Source organism: Hemiscyllium ocellatum, chromosome 7 (genome assembly GCF_020745735.1).
Source record: "Hemiscyllium ocellatum isolate sHemOce1 chromosome 7, sHemOce1.pat.X.cur, whole genome shotgun sequence".
Lineage (NCBI taxonomy): Eukaryota > Metazoa > Chordata > Chondrichthyes > Orectolobiformes > Hemiscylliidae > Hemiscyllium > Hemiscyllium ocellatum.
This window is the reverse complement of record NC_083407.1, coordinates 2,297,160-2,312,467: the sequence shown is the minus strand read 5'-3', so window position 1 is coordinate 2,312,467 and position 15,308 is coordinate 2,297,160. Positions and strand designations below refer to the sequence as shown.

General features: G+C 48.9%; 1 protein-coding gene across 2 annotated transcripts in view; it reads left to right on the top strand.

Moving 5' to 3' along the window:
- LOC132817687 (natural resistance-associated macrophage protein 2-like) overlaps nt 1–15,308 on the top strand; it is a 112,518-nt gene that overhangs the window by 22,426 nt on the left and 74,784 nt on the right. Inside the window, exon 1 of one of the 2 annotated variants that reach the window (XM_060828187.1) lies at nt 11,182–11,259. The exons of the other annotated variant lie outside the window; for it this stretch is intronic. The gene's annotated coding sequence lies outside the window, so the exon portion shown is untranslated. Of the gene's footprint in view, nt 1–11,181; nt 11,260–15,308 lie in introns of those variants that run through there. 2 annotated transcript variants of the gene reach the window in all.

Below are 15,308 nucleotides of genomic sequence, written 5' to 3'. Positions count from 1 at the left end.
AGGTTGTTGTGAATACAGAAGGCTGTGGAAGGAGAATGGGTGCAGGTTTTAAATATCTTGTTGACGGGAGCTGCTCACTGACGACAGAGTGAGTAGACCAGACAGGTGCCTGAGAAACAAAAGAACAGGTTAGGTACAAACACACCAGCATTATTCCAGTCAGGCTGGGTACACACCGGAGACTCTGCAGAATCACCGATCACAGCACATTCCAGGGGAGTTACTGAGGATTGGCCAATTCCTTCACCTGTGAAACACTTCAAACATCTCCATTGAATTCGGAGACATCACTGAAATAATTACTCATGAATAATTAGACTATTAAAGCCATAGAGTCACTCCTGAGTAACAATTAGACCCCAGACTAATCTCTCACACTACCCTGCAACACCTCCCTGAAAATCAGAGACCCCCACCTCCTGAGACACACTGCCCCCTCCCCAGCTGTTGTCAAAGTGTCTGCCTGAAACTTTACATGACAGAAAACAGCAGGTGACGGCTCTGTAAAGGAGACACAGCTTGATTTCCTCAGACCATTCCATGTTACTGTCAGAATGGGCATGGAGCCAGGAGAGGATCTCCTCACAGAGATATGGAATTGCTTGCTTTCATCAGAAAAGGTCTGGAGAGGGAGCCTGAGTGACATATTATGTTCCAGTCTGGCAGATACTGAAGCCAGACAAATGATCTCCACTTCTTTGTGATCAGAGTGAACTTGCCCAGTGACAATGGTTAGTATTTCCATTTCTGACTGGACTGGATGTGAGAGAACTTCACATAACACCAACGTTGGGATTGGTCTCTGAGTATGAGACCCTTTCTGGGGGTGTAAGTTTCTGAAGGAACAACACTGAGATCTCTCTCTCTCACTGTCTCCTGTGAATGAAAGATTTGAAGAACTAGGAGCAGGAGTAGGCCATTTACCCCTTTGAATCTGCTCCCCCATTCAATACAATCATGGCTCACCTCATCTCAGCCTCAACTCCACTAATAGTGTTCGGTTTCACTGTCATGGCTTTCAGAGCTATGGACCAGAACATGGGAAATGGGATCCGTGTCATCAGATCGCTAGTGACTGGGGCTGACACTACTGACTGAATGGCTTCATTCTGTAACGAAAACAGAAATTTCTGGAAAAGCTCAGCAGGACGGGTAACATCTGTGGAGAGAAATCAGAGTGAATACTTTGTGTCTGTTGAGCCTTCTGTCGAACAGACTTTGTTCTGTATTGGAAATGTCCATTAGTCTGGTTTGATTCTGGAACTGACTTGTCCGTATTATAATCAGTTGGGATTGTCACACAAGCACAAGCAAGTCGCAGTGATGTTAGCACCTTCAGTATCAGGCTATGGCCATCTCCAGTAAGAGAGAATCCAATCATTGTCCCTTGATATTCTATGGTACTACCATTGAATCCCCCACTATTAACACCGGTTACCGTTGACCAGAAACTCAACCGGACTCACCAGGTAAACATAAAGGTCATAGACTTGGAATATTTCAGCAGGTAACTCCCCTCCTGACTCCCCAAACCCTGTCCACCACCTACAAGGCACAAGTCAGGGAAAACTCCCTACTCGGATGGGGGCAGCCCCAACAACACACAAGAAGATTAATACCATCCAGGACAAAGCAGCCTCCACTTGATTGGCACCACATCCACAAACCTATTCATTGAGAATGTCCTCTGTCCGCTTCAGAATTCCTTCCTCCATGCTGTAACCGGACCATTTTCTCCAAGGCACATTACCTTTACGTTATTTCTCTGTTATTCTTATCCAGTTCTGAGACTTGGCAATAAATGTGTTAATCTCCGGGGTCACCGTTTGAGTGTTAACATAGAGCAGCAGTGAGACAGCTTTAACCCTTTCAGCTTCATAACAGCCATCAGAATCACTGAGGGTGAGAAACATTATGAGCACAGAACATCCCTTTTCATTGATACTACCACATTCCTTCCACCGTTCCCTATCATCTCATTCCCTTTCACTTTGGAGATCCCTGAAGATTAGGAATGTATTCCTTGGCTTGTTTTGATATCTTATTACTACCCTCTGCAGCTAACCAGCCTCTTAGAACCAGATTGGATTCACTGTTTAAGTGTACAAAATTTAATACATTGTTGTATAAGACTCTGGTGTGGCCTCATCTGGAGTATTGTGTGCAGTTTTGGTCGCCATACTATAGGAAGGATGTGGAGGCACTGGAATGGGTGCAGAGGAGGTTTACCGGGATGTTGCCTGGTATGGTAGGAAGATCGTATGAGGAAAGGCTGAGGCACTTGGGGCTGTTTTCATTGGAGAAAAGAAGGTTTAGGGATGATTTGATAGAGATGTACAAGATGATTAGGAGTTTAGATAGGGTTGACCATGAGAAACTTTTTCCACGTATGGAGTCAGCTATTACGAGGGGGCATAGCTTTAAATTAAGGGGTGGTAGGTATAGGGCAGATGTTAGGGGTAGATTCTTTACTCAGCGAGTCGTGAGTTCATGGAATACCCTGCCAGTAGCAGTGGTGGACTCTCTCTCTTTATGGGCATTTAAACGGGCATTGGATAGGCATATGGAGGATAGTGGGCTAGTGTAGGTTAGGTGGACTTGGATCGGCGCAACATCGAGGGCCAAAGGGCCTGTACTGCGCTGTATTTTTCTATGTTCTGTGTTCTATGTTCTATGTTCTATGTAATTTATTCTTCTCCACCTTTAGACACCAGCAGTTCTTGGAGGATTTTTAAATGTATCACTCTTTCAATTTCTCTATTTACTGATCAGTCAGAACTATGCCTTTCTGCAGTTCTTCCCCAGGCCCCTCAGCAACAATAATATCCTGTGTTGGATCCAGGGTCCAGTTACAAGATGATTTCTCCATCTCAGCAACTACCAACTCCTCTCTCTATTAAGTTAAAAATCACACAACACCAGATTATAGTCCAACAGGTTTATTTGGAAGCACTAGCTTTCGGAGCGACGCTCCTTTTGTGGAGAACACAATTGTAAGACACAGAATTTATAGCAAAAGTTTACAGTGTGATGTAACTAAAATTATACATTGAAAAATACCTTGATTGTTTGTTAAGTCTCTCACCTGTGTGCGCGTGTGTGTGCGCGTGCGCGTGTGTGCATGTGTGCGTGTGTGCCTGTGTGTGTGTGTGTGTGTGTGTGCGTGCGTGTGCACCTGTGTGTGCATGTGTGTGTGTGTGTGTGCGTGTGTGCCTGTGTGTGTGTGCGTGTGTGTGTGCATGCGTGCGTGTGTGTGTGTGGGTGTGTGTGCGTGCGTGTGTGTGTGTGTGTGTGTGCGTGCGTGTGTGTGGGGGCGTGTGTGTGTGTGTGTGTGCACGTGCGTGCATGCGTGTGTGTGTGCGTGTGTGGGTGTGTGTGTGCGCGCGCGCACGTGTGTGTGTGTGTGTGTGGGTGTGTGCGTGTGTGTGTGTGCGCGTGTGTGCACGTGTGCACGTGTGTGCGTGTGTGTGTGTGTGTGTGTGTAGTGCAGTGAGGTCACCATCCGAAGTCCCGGTTGAGGCCCTCCTTGTTGGTACTGAACTTGGCCATCAGTTTCTCTGTATTGAAAGCAAAATACTGTGGATGCTGGAAATCGGAAACAAAAGCAGAAATTGTTGGGGAAAGTCAGCAGATCTGGCAGCATTTTCGCAGAGAGAAGCAGAGCTACAATTCCGAGTCCTGTGGTTATCTGCTGGAACTGAAGGGAGCAGGAAAATGTAGTTTTCTGTGGGGGAGGAGGACGGAGTGGAACAGGTGGTGAGGGTGCCACAAGCAAAAGACATAAGGTGTACCAATGTCAGTAAAGGAGTGATAAAGATGTAAAATAAGTGTTTATTGAAGATCTGAATAGAAGAAAATAGGGAATCTCTGCTGGGAGTAAATCCATGTCTCGACACGGGGAGGGCAACATTATGGAGGGCAGTGTTCGAGCTCTGAAGATGAGACCCTGAGACTGTAAACAATAGGGCATTGCTCCTCATCTGACCCCTGCAGCAAGCATTGATTACAATCCCTACAGTGTTGAAACAGGCCATTCAGCCCAACAAGTCCCTCTGATGAATAACTCACCCAGACCCATTCCCCTACTATTCTATATTTATCCCTGACTAATGCACCTAAGCTATGAATCCCTGAACGCTAATTCACCTAACCTGGACATCTTTGGATTGCAGTAGGAAACCCACACAGACACGGGGAGAATGTGCAAACTCCACACAGATGGTCACCCGGGGCTGGAATTAAATCCTGGTCCCTGACGCTGTGAGGCAGCAGTGCTAACCACTGAGCCACCGTGTCACCTCAATCACAAACTTAAATATCTATACGAGAGCAAGGGGAGTTTATTGAAACCAGGAGGCAGGGGTATTTTGACAACCAAAGTGGAGATGTTCCACAAAGCAGTCACCCAGTCTGTGTTTAATCTCCCCAGTGTACAGGAGAATACATTGTGTGCAGTGAATACAGGAGACCAGACTGAGTGAAACACAAGTGAAAGACGCCTTCACCTAGAAGGTGGGTTTTGGGCTTTGGATTGTGAGGAGGGAGGAGGCGAATGGATGGTTGTGTCACCTTTTCAATTACATGGAAAAGTGAATGGGGTAGAGATGAGGAAGAATGAAGAGAAATGGGGGAGTGGGCCGGGGTGTCCTGTGGAATGCTGAGAGTGAAGGGGAGGGAGAGATGGAGGTGGAATCCTACTGGAACTGGTGGAAATGGTGGAGGGTGATTCTTTAATGTGGTGAAATGGAAAGGAGTCAGTGCAGAGGAGCGACAGTAAAGAGCAACACACTGACCCAAACAGACCACACACCGGGGCAGCTTCATACTCCAATATGGACCCTCTAGTAACCTGCCTGAGGCACAGACATGAAGTGTTCACAAACCAGAGTCTGACAATGAGCCAAGGATGGATACATACATGCTCCACATTTCAATCTCATGGGTGTCATCACACTCTCTGAAATATTTGCAAAATTTCACATTAACCATCAATGAGCATTCAAACCGAACTTCAAAAAACTGATGACAATTTGTTTCTGGCTAAGACGGACACAGGGTCAGTATATTACCTTGGGAATTCTAAAGGAAAAAGTATCTGTCCACAGAAATAGGAAGCCACAAAGAAACACATCGATGTAAGTGGTTTAGCATCAAACAGTAACATGGTAGGTGTGTAGGTTCATTCCTGCTGAACTGCAAGAACAAATCCAGGTGGGACAGAGAGGAACTTAGTGAATGCACCATCACAGTAATGTAAATCTGAGCAGCGATGGAGCTGGGATGACAGGTCTCCTGGTCCTCGCTGACATCATCGCAGCATCTTCAAACCGGTCACTAATGAGCTATCAGCTGAGTCAATGTTAATTTGACAAAAACCATTCCCATCAGCAAAGTTTCCAGCATAGAGTCATAGAGATGGACAGCACAGAAACAGACCCTTTGGCCCAACCCGTCCATGCCGACCAGATATCCCAACTCAATCTAGTCCCACCTGCCAGCACCCGGCCCATATCCCTCCAAACCCTTCCTATTCATATACCCATCCAAATGCCTCTTAAATGCTGGAATTGTACCAGCCTCCACCACTTCCTCTGGCAGCTCATTCCATACACGTACCAGCCTCTGTGTGAAAAAGTTGCCCCTTAGGTCTCTTTTATATCTTTCCCCTCTCATCCTAAATCTATGCCCTCTAATTCTGGACTCCCCCACCCCAGGGAAAAGACTTTGCCTATTTACCCTATCCATGCCCCTCATAATTTCGTAAACCTCAATAAGGTCACCCCTCAGCCTCCAACACTCCAGGGAAAACAGCTCCAGCCTATTCAGCCTCTCCCTGTAGCTCAGATCCTCCAACCCTGGCTACATCCTTGTAAATCTTTTCTGAACCCTTTCAAGTTTCACAACATCTTCCTGACAGAAAGGAGACCAGAATTGCACACAATATTCCAACAGTGGCCTAACCAACGTCCTGTACAGCCGCAGCATGACCTCCCAACTCCTACACTCAATACTCTGACCAATAAAGGAAAGCATACCAAATGCTGCTTTCACTATCCTATCTACCTGTGACTCCACTTTCAAGGAGCTATGAACCTGCACTCCAAGGTCTCTTTGTTCAGCAACACTCCCTAGGACCTTACCATTAAGTGTATAACTCCTGCTAAGATTTGCTTTCCCAAAATGCAGCCCCTCGCATTTATCTGAATTAAACTCCATCTGCCACTCCTCAGCCCATTGGCCCAGATTAGATTAGATTACTTACAGTATGGAAACAGGCCCTTCGGCCCAACAAGTCCACACCAACCCTCCACCCACCCAGACCCATTTCCCTACATTTACCCCTTCCCCTAACACTACGGGCAATTTAGCATGGCCAATTCACCCTAACCTGCACAGCTTTGGACTGTGGGAGGAAACCGGAGCACCCGGAGGAAACCCACGCAGACACGGGGAGAATGTGCAAACTTCACACAGACAGTCGCCTGAGGCGGGAATTGAATCCGGGTCTCTAGCGCTGTGAGGCAGCAGTGCTAACCACTGTGCCACCGTGCCATCCATATTGGGATCTGAGGTCCATTACACCTCCAACTTTGGTGCCATCTGCAAACTCACTAACTGTATCTCTTATGCTCACGTCCAAATCATTTATGTGAATGACAAAAAGTAGAGGACCCAGCACCGATCCTTGTGGCACTCCACTGGTCACAGGCCTCCAGTCTGAAAAACAACCCTCCACCACCACCCTCTGTCTTCTACCTTTGAGCCAGTTCTGTATCCAAATGGCTAGTTCTCCCTGTATTCCATGGGGCACGGGGGACCCAGGGAGATAGTGAGGAAAGAGATCAATCTGAGACGGGTACAGTTGAGAACAGAAGTGAGTCAAACAGTCAGGGCAGGCAGGGACAAGGTAGGACTAATAAATTAAACTGCATTTATTTCAATGCAAGGGGCCTAACAGGGAAGGCAGATGAACTCAGGGCATGGTTAGGAACATGGGACTGGGATATCATAGCAATTACAGAAACATGGCTCAGGGATGGGCAGAACTGGCAGCTTAATGTTCCAGGATACAAATGCTACAGGAAGGATAGAAAGGGGAGGCAAGAGAGGAGGGGGAGTGGGATTTTTGATAAGGGATAGCATTACAGCTGTGCTGAGGGAGGATATTCGTGGAAATACATCCAGGGAAGGTATTTGGGTGGAACTGAGAAATAAGAAAGGGATGATCACCTTATTGGGATTGTATTATAGACCCCCCAATAGTCAGAGGGAAGTTGGAGGAAAGTGTGCAGAGAACACAGGAATGTCTGCAGAGGTATGTAGATAGGGTTAAGTGAGTGACGGAAAAACTGCATATAGAGGTATCCAGGGTAGACAGGCAGGAGGCTGGAAGGACACAGCAAGGCAGGCAGCACCAGGAGGGACAGGCAGGAGGCTGGAAGGACACAGCAAGGCAGGCAGCACCAGGAGGTGGAGAAGTCAATGCTGGGGGCTTCCTCAGGGCTGGGGGTGGTCGTGGGGGAAGCTGCAGATAAAGGGGGTGGCGGGGGCAGGGTGGTGAAATGGGGAGAGGTGAAGACAGGTAGAGGGTACGATTTAGTTGGTGAATGAGAGGAATGAGTCCAGGTGGTGGCAGGGAGCAGAGGAAGGGAGGGGGAGGGGCTGGAAAGGGAGTTGGGGGGAAGGAAAGGGAAATTATTTGAAATTGGAGAACTCGATGTGGAGTCCTTTGGGTTGTCGGATGCCCAGGCAGAAGATGAGGTGTTGTTCCTCCAATTTGTGGTTTGGTTCCTTGTGACAATGGAGGAGGCCAAGGATGGTGGTGTCGGAGAGGGAGTGGGAAGGGGAATTAATGTGGGTGGTAACTGGGAGGTCCGACCAGCCCCTATGGGCCCGGCCGCGATGCTCGGTGAACCACTCCCTAAGTTAACGTTCGCTCTCCCTGATGTAGAGAAGACCAGATTGGGAGCAGCTGATGCAGTCAACCAGGTTGGAGGAGAGGCAGGTGAACCTCTGTCCCACCTGGAAGGACTGTGTTGGGGCCCAGGATGGAGGTGAGGGGGGGGAGGGGGGTACTGGCAGGTTCTGCATCTTTTCCGATTGCAGGGGAAGGTACGGGGGGTTTGGGGGGATGGTTCATGTGGAGAGACATGAACCAAGGACTTGTGAAGAACCAGTCCTTGCAGAAGGCTGAGGGGGGTGGGGAGGGGAAGATGTTCTTGGTGGTGGGGTCTAGTTGGAGTGCTTAAGGATGATGTGTTGGATATGGAGATTGGTGGGGTGGTAGGTGAGGACAAGGGGTCTCTGCATTTATTGTTTCGAGGGGGTTTAGAGCAGTGGAACGGGGAATGGAGGTAGTGCAGTGGAGGGCTGTCTGGGTGACAGAGGAGGGTGTAGCACATTGTCCGAAATAGGTGGATATCTGGGATATTCCAGAGTGGAATGTCTCCTTGTCAGAACTGGTGCGGTGGAGGCGGAGCAATTGGGAAAACAGGATGGAGTTCTTGCAGGATCGTGGGTTGGAGGAGGTGTTGTCCAGGTGCTTGGGGGAGAATGTGGGTTTATAGTAAACATTTGTCTAGAGGCTATTGCTGGAGATGGAAATGGAGAGGTCAGGAAAGGGGAGGGAGGTGACTGAGATGGACCAAGTGAATTTGAGGGTGGAAGCTGTGGGCAAAGTCGATGAACTGCTCCCGTTCAGCCTGGATGCAGGACGCTGCGCCGATGCAGTCATCGATGGAACAGTGGGAGAGTTGGGGCACAGTGCCTGGGTAGGTACTGAAGAGGAACTGCTCGATATAGCCAACAAAGAGGCAGGTGTAGCTGGGGCCCATCCAGGTGCCCATGGCCAGCCCCTGGATTTGAGAAATGGGAAGAGTTGAAGGACAAATCATTGACCAGTTCAGTGAGACAGAGGAGGGTAATGGTGGAGGGGGACTGGATGGATCTGTTGGAGAAGAAGAAACTGTGCGCCCGGAGGCCATCCTTGTGGGGGCTGGGCATGTATAAGGACTGCACGCCCGTGGTGAAGATAAAGCGCTGGGGGCAGGCAAGGGCCCGGCAGCTGGAGCACAATGTTAATAAATATGAAGTCACCCATTTTGGTCAGAATAACAACTAAAAGGACCATCATTTAAATGGTGAAAAGTTGCAGCACGCTGCTGTGCAGAGGGACCTGGGTGTCCTTGTGCAGGAATCGCAAAAAGTTGGTCTGCAGGTGCAGCAGGTAATTAGGGAGGCACATGGAATTTTGTCCTTCATTGCTAAAGGGATTGAGTTTAAAAGCAGGGGGGTTATGTTACAGCTGTACAGGGGGCTGGAGAGGCCCCACCTGGAGTACTGTGTGCAGTTTAGATTAGACTTACAGTGTGGAAACAGGCCCTTCGGCCCAACAAGTCCACACCGACCCACCGAAGCGCAACCCACCCATACCCCTACCCCTACCCCTACCCTTACCCCTTACCTAACACTACAGGCAATTTAGCATGGCCAACTCACCTGACCCGCACATCTTTGGACTGTGGGAGGAAACCGGAGCACCCGGAGGAAACCCACGCAGACACGGGGAGAACGTGCAAACTCCACACAGACAGTCGCCTGAGTCGGGAATTGAACCCGGGTCTACAGGTGCTGTGAGGCAGCAGTGCTAACCACTGTGCCACCGTGCCGCCCATTCTGGTCTCCTTACTTGGGAAAGGATGTACAGACACTGGAGGGGGTACAGAGGGGGTTCACTGGGTTGGTTCCCGAGTTGAGGGGGTTGGACTAATAAGAGAGATTGATTAGATTGGGACAATACTCATTGGAATTTTGAAGAATGATGGGGAATCTTATAGAAATAAATAAAATTAAGAAGGGAATGGGTAAGTCAGTAGCCGGGAGGTGGTTTCCACTGAACCTAGAACTAGGGGCATAGCCTCAAAATAAGGGGGAGCAGATTTCGGACTGAGCTGAGGAGGAACCTCTTCACCCAGAGGGTTGTGAATCTGTGGGATTCCCTGCCCAGGGAAGGAGCTGAGGGTACCTCACTGACTGTTTTTAAGGCAAAGATAATTTTTTGAACAATAAAGGAATTAAGGGTCATGGCGAGAGCGCAGGTAAGTGGAGCTGTGTCCATCAAAAGATCAGCCATGATCTTATTGAATGGCGGAGCAAGCTCAGGGACCAGACGGCCTACTCCTGCTCCTAGTTCTGATGTTCTTATCTCTGTCTTAAATACACTCAATGACTTGGCCCCCACAGGCCTCTGCAGTAATGAGCTCCACAGATTCCCCCATCTTTTGGCTGAAGAGATTTCTCCCCATCTCAGTTCTAAAAGGTCACCCCTTCATTCTTGGGTCCTAGTCTCTCCTACTGCTGGAAACAACGTCTCCACGTCCACTCTGTCCAGGTCTCTCAGTATTCTGTCTCTCAGATCCCACTCATTCTCCAAACCCCTTTGAGTACACACCCAGAGTCCTCAACCACTCCTCATATGACAAGGACTTCATCCCTGAGACCATTCTTGTAAACCCCCTCTGGACCCTCTCCACCGCCAGCACACCCTTCCTGAGATACGGGGCCCCAAAACTACTCACAATGTTCCAAGTGTGGTATGACCAGAGCCTTCTACAGCCTCAGTATTATTTCCCTGCTCTGGCATTCCAACCCTATTGAAATGAAGGTTAAAACTGCACTTGCTTTCCTAACCTCCAACAAAACCGACATGTTAACTTTAAGAGAATGCTGAGCTAGGACCCTGCGTGTCTCTGTGCTTCAGATTTCTGAAGACTTTCCTAGAAAATCGTCTGTGCCTTTGATCTTCATATCCAAGTGTGTAATCTCATGCTTCCCAACAGTGTATTCCACCTGCTACTCCTTTGCTCACTCTCCCAGTGTATCCGATTCCTTCTGCAGCCTCCCCATTCACTCAACATTAGCTGTCCCTCAAATTTAGCGACAGTGCATTCAGTTCCTTTGGCCAAAGGATGACTGAATGTGACAAATGGAATTCGCGAACAGAGCCACAACAGAATGTCATATTTGTGACAGAGGTTAATATATGCTATTGCTGACAGAAACTGTCACTTTGAACATTGCAACCAAATCACTTTCACTTCCACTTCATGATCCAATGAGATTGAAATTCAACTTCCGTCTCATTGAAACTGGAACCTGACCAGCATCCCTGCTTCATTCCCTGACCAGAAACACCCAGCTCACACTCAGCTCGCGGTCACTGTGTTAGACCCACACAATTCGACTGAATTCCTTCAACAGGTAAGGCTCTGCACTGAGCACGGCCGCATGGAGGAGGGGAGCATGACAGCAAAACTGAGAGAGAAGCAAGAGGCCAACACGATGGTCCAGATCACTGCTCTGATCATATCTCAACTCTGTCGGTGGTTCAGTGCTGAGGGAGTGCCGCATTGTGGGAGGGTCAGTACTGAGGGAGTGCCGTATTGTGGGAGGGTCAGTACTGAGGGAGTGCCGCACTGTCGGAGGGTCAGTACTGAGGGAGTGCCGCACTGTCAGAGGGTCAGTACTGAGGGAGTGCCACACTGTCAGAGGGTCAGTACTGAGGGAGTGCCGCACTGTCGGAGGGTCAGGACTGAGGGAATTTTGCACTGTCGGAGGGTCAGTACTGAGGGAGTGCCGCACTGTCAGAGGGTCAGTACTGAGGGAGTGCCACACTGTCGCATGGTCAGTACTGAGGGAGTGCCGCACTGTCAGAGGGTCAGTACTGAGGGAGTGCTACACTGTCGCACGGTCAGTACTGAGGGAGTGCCACATTGTCTGAGGGTCAGGACTGAGGGAATTTTGCACTGTCGGAGGGTCAGTACTGAGGGAGTGCCGCATTGGCAGAGGGATAGTACTGAGGGAGTGCCGCACTGTGGGAGGGTCAGTACTGAGAGAGTGCCGCACTATAAGACCATAAGAACATAAGACATAGGAGTGGAAGTAAGGCCATTCGGCCCATCGAGTTCACTCCGCCATTCAATCATGGCTGATGGGCATTTCCACTCCACTTACCCGCATTCTCCCCGTAGCCCTTAATTCCTCGTGACAACAAGAATCTATCAATCTCTGCCTTGAAGACATTTAGCGTCCCGGCCTCCACTGCGCTCTGCGGCAATGAATTCCACAGACCCACCACTCTCTGGCTGAAGAAATGTCTCCGCATTTCTCTTCTGAATTGACCCCCTCTAATTCTCAGGCTGTGTCCACGGGTCCTAGTCTCCTCGCCTAACGGAAACAATTTCCTAGCATCCACCCTTTCCAAGCCATGTATTATCTTGTAAGTTTCTATTAAGTCTCCCCTTAATCTTCTAAACTCCAATGAATACAATCCCAGGATCCTCAAACGTTCCTCATATGTTAGACCTACCATTCCAGGGATCATCCGTGTAAATCTCCGCTGGACACGTTCCAGTGCCAGTATGTCCTTCCTGAGGTGTGGGGACCAAAACTGGACACAGTACTCCAAATGGGGCCTAACCAGAGCTTTATCAAGTCTCAGTAGCACAACGGTGCTTTTATATTCCAACCCTCTTGAGATAAGTGACAACATTGCATTCGCTTTCTTAATCACGGACTCAACCTGCATGTTTACCTTTAGAGAATCCTCGACTAGCACTCCCAGATCCCTTTGTACTTTGGCTTTACAAATTTTCTCACCGTTTAGAAAGTAGTCTATGCTTTTATTCTTTTTTCCAAAGTGCAAGACCTCGCATTTGCTCACGTTGAATTCCATCAGCCATTTCCTGGACCACTCTCCCAAACTGTCTAGACCCTTCTGTAACCTCCCCACTTCCTCAGTACTACCTGCCTGTCCACCTAACTTCGTATCATCGGCAAACTTCGCTAGAATGCCCCCAGTCCCTTCATCCAGATCATTAATATATAATGTGAACAGCTGCGGCCCCAACACTGAACCCTGCGGGACACTGCTCGTCACTGGCTGCCATTCCGAAAAAGAACCATTTATCCCAACTCCCTGCCTTCTGTCAGACAGCCAATCCTCAATCCATCCCAGTAGCTCACCTCGAACACCATGGGCCCTCGCCTTGCTCAGCAGCCTCCCATGTGGCACCTTATCAAAGGCCTATTGGAAGTCTAGATAGACCACATCCACTGGGTTTCCCTGGTCTAACCTACTTGTCACCTCTTCAACGAATTCCAACAGGTTTGTCAGGCACGACCTCCCCTTACTAAATCCATGTTGACTTGTTCTAATCAGACCCTGCTCTTCCAAGAATTTAGAAACCTCATCCTTAATGATGGATTCTAGAATTTTACCAACAACTGAGGTTAGGCTCATTGGCCTATAATTTTCCATCTTTTGTCTTGATCCTTTCTTGAATAAGGGGGTTACAACAGTGATCTTCCAATCATCCGGGACTTTCCCTGACTCCAGTGACTTTTGAAAGATCTCAACCAATGCCTCCGTTATTTCCTCAGCCACCTCCCTCAGAACTCTAGGATGTATCCCATCGGGGCCAGGAGATTTATCAATTTTAAGACTTTTTAACTTTTCTAGACTATCTCTTTTGTAACGGCAACCATACTCAACTCAGCTCCCTGACTCCCTTTAATTGTTGGGATATTACTCATGTCTTCTACTGTGAAAACTGACGCAAAGCACTTGTTAAGTTCTCCTGCTATTTCCTTATCTCCCATCACTAGGCTTCCTGCATCAGTTTGAAGTGGCCCAATGTCTACTTTTGCCTGTCCTTTGTTTCTTATGTATTGAAATAAACTTTTACTATCATTTCTAATATTACTGGCTAGCTTACCTTCATATTTGATCCTCTCCTTCCTTATTTCTCTCTGTTATCCTCTGTTTGTTTTTGTAGCCTTCCCAATCTTCTGATTTCCCAGTGCTCTTGGCCACTTTATAGGATCTCTCTTTTTCTTTCATGCATTTCCTGACTTCCTTTGTCAGCCATGGCTGTCTAATCCCTCCCCGGATAATCTTTCTTTTCTTGGGGATGAACCTCTGTACAGTGTCCTCAATTATACCCACAAACTCCTGCCATTGTTGCTCTACTGTCTTCCCCGCTAGGCTCTGCTTCCAGTCTATTTTTGTCAGTTCCTCTGTCATGCCCTCATAATTACCTTTATTTAACTGTAACACCATTACATCCGATTTTGCCTTCTCTCTTTCAAACTGCAGACTGAACTCTACCATATTATGATCGCTGCTTACTAAGGGTTCCCTTACTTTAAGATCTTTTATAGAGTCTGGTTCATTGCAAAGCACTAGGTCAGTACTGAGGGAGTGCTGCACTGTCAGAGGGACAATAATGAGGGAATTTTGCACTGTCAGAGGGTCAGTGCTGAGGAAGTGCCGCACTGTCAGAGGGTCAGTACTGAGGAAGTGCCACACTGTCGTACGGTCAGTACTGAGGAAGTGCCGTATTGTCGGAACGTCAGTACTGAGGGAACTTTGCACTGTCGGAGGGTCAGTACTGAGGGTGTGGCGCAATGGCAGAGGGGTAGTACTGAGGGAGTGCTGCACTGTCGGAGGGTCAGTGCTGAGGGAGTGCCGCAGAATGGGAGAGTTAGTAGCGAGGGAGTGCTGCACTGTCAGTGGTTCAATGCTATGGGAGTGCTGCACTGTCAGAGGGTCAGTGCTGAGGGAGTGCTGCACTGTCAGAGGTTCAGTACTGAAGGAGTGCCGAACTGTCAGAGGGTCAGTACTGAGGGAGTGCTGCACTGTCAAAGGGTCAGTGCTGAGGGATGCCACACTGTCAGAGGGTCAGTACTGAGGGAGTGCTGCATGCCCCCGATGGTCAGAACTGAGGGAGTGCTGCACTGTGGGAGGGTCAGTACTGAGGGAGAGCCGCACTGTCGGAGGGTCAGTAATGAGGGAATTTTGCACTGTCAGAGGGCCAGTACTGAGAGAGTGGCGCACTGTCAGAGGGTCAGGACAGAGGGAGTCCCACACTGTCAGAGGGTCAGGCAGAGGGAGTGCCGCATAGTTGGAACGTCAGTACTGAGGGAATTTTGCACTGTCGGAGGGTCAGTGCTGAGGGAGTGCCGCATTGGCAGAGGGGTAGTACTGAGGGAGTGCTGCACTGTCGGAGGGTCAGTGCTGTGGGAGTGCCGCACTGTCGGAAGATCATTGCTGAGAGAGTGCCGCATTGTCGGAGGTTCATTAGTGAAAGAGTGCTGCACTGTCGGAGGGTCAGGACTGAGGAAGTGCCGCACTGTTCATTGCTGCCAGCGCAGCACTCCCTCGGTACTGACTCTCCGACATTCAGCACTCCCTCAGCACTGACCCTCTGACAGTGCAGCACTCCCTCTGCACTGACCCTCTGACAGCG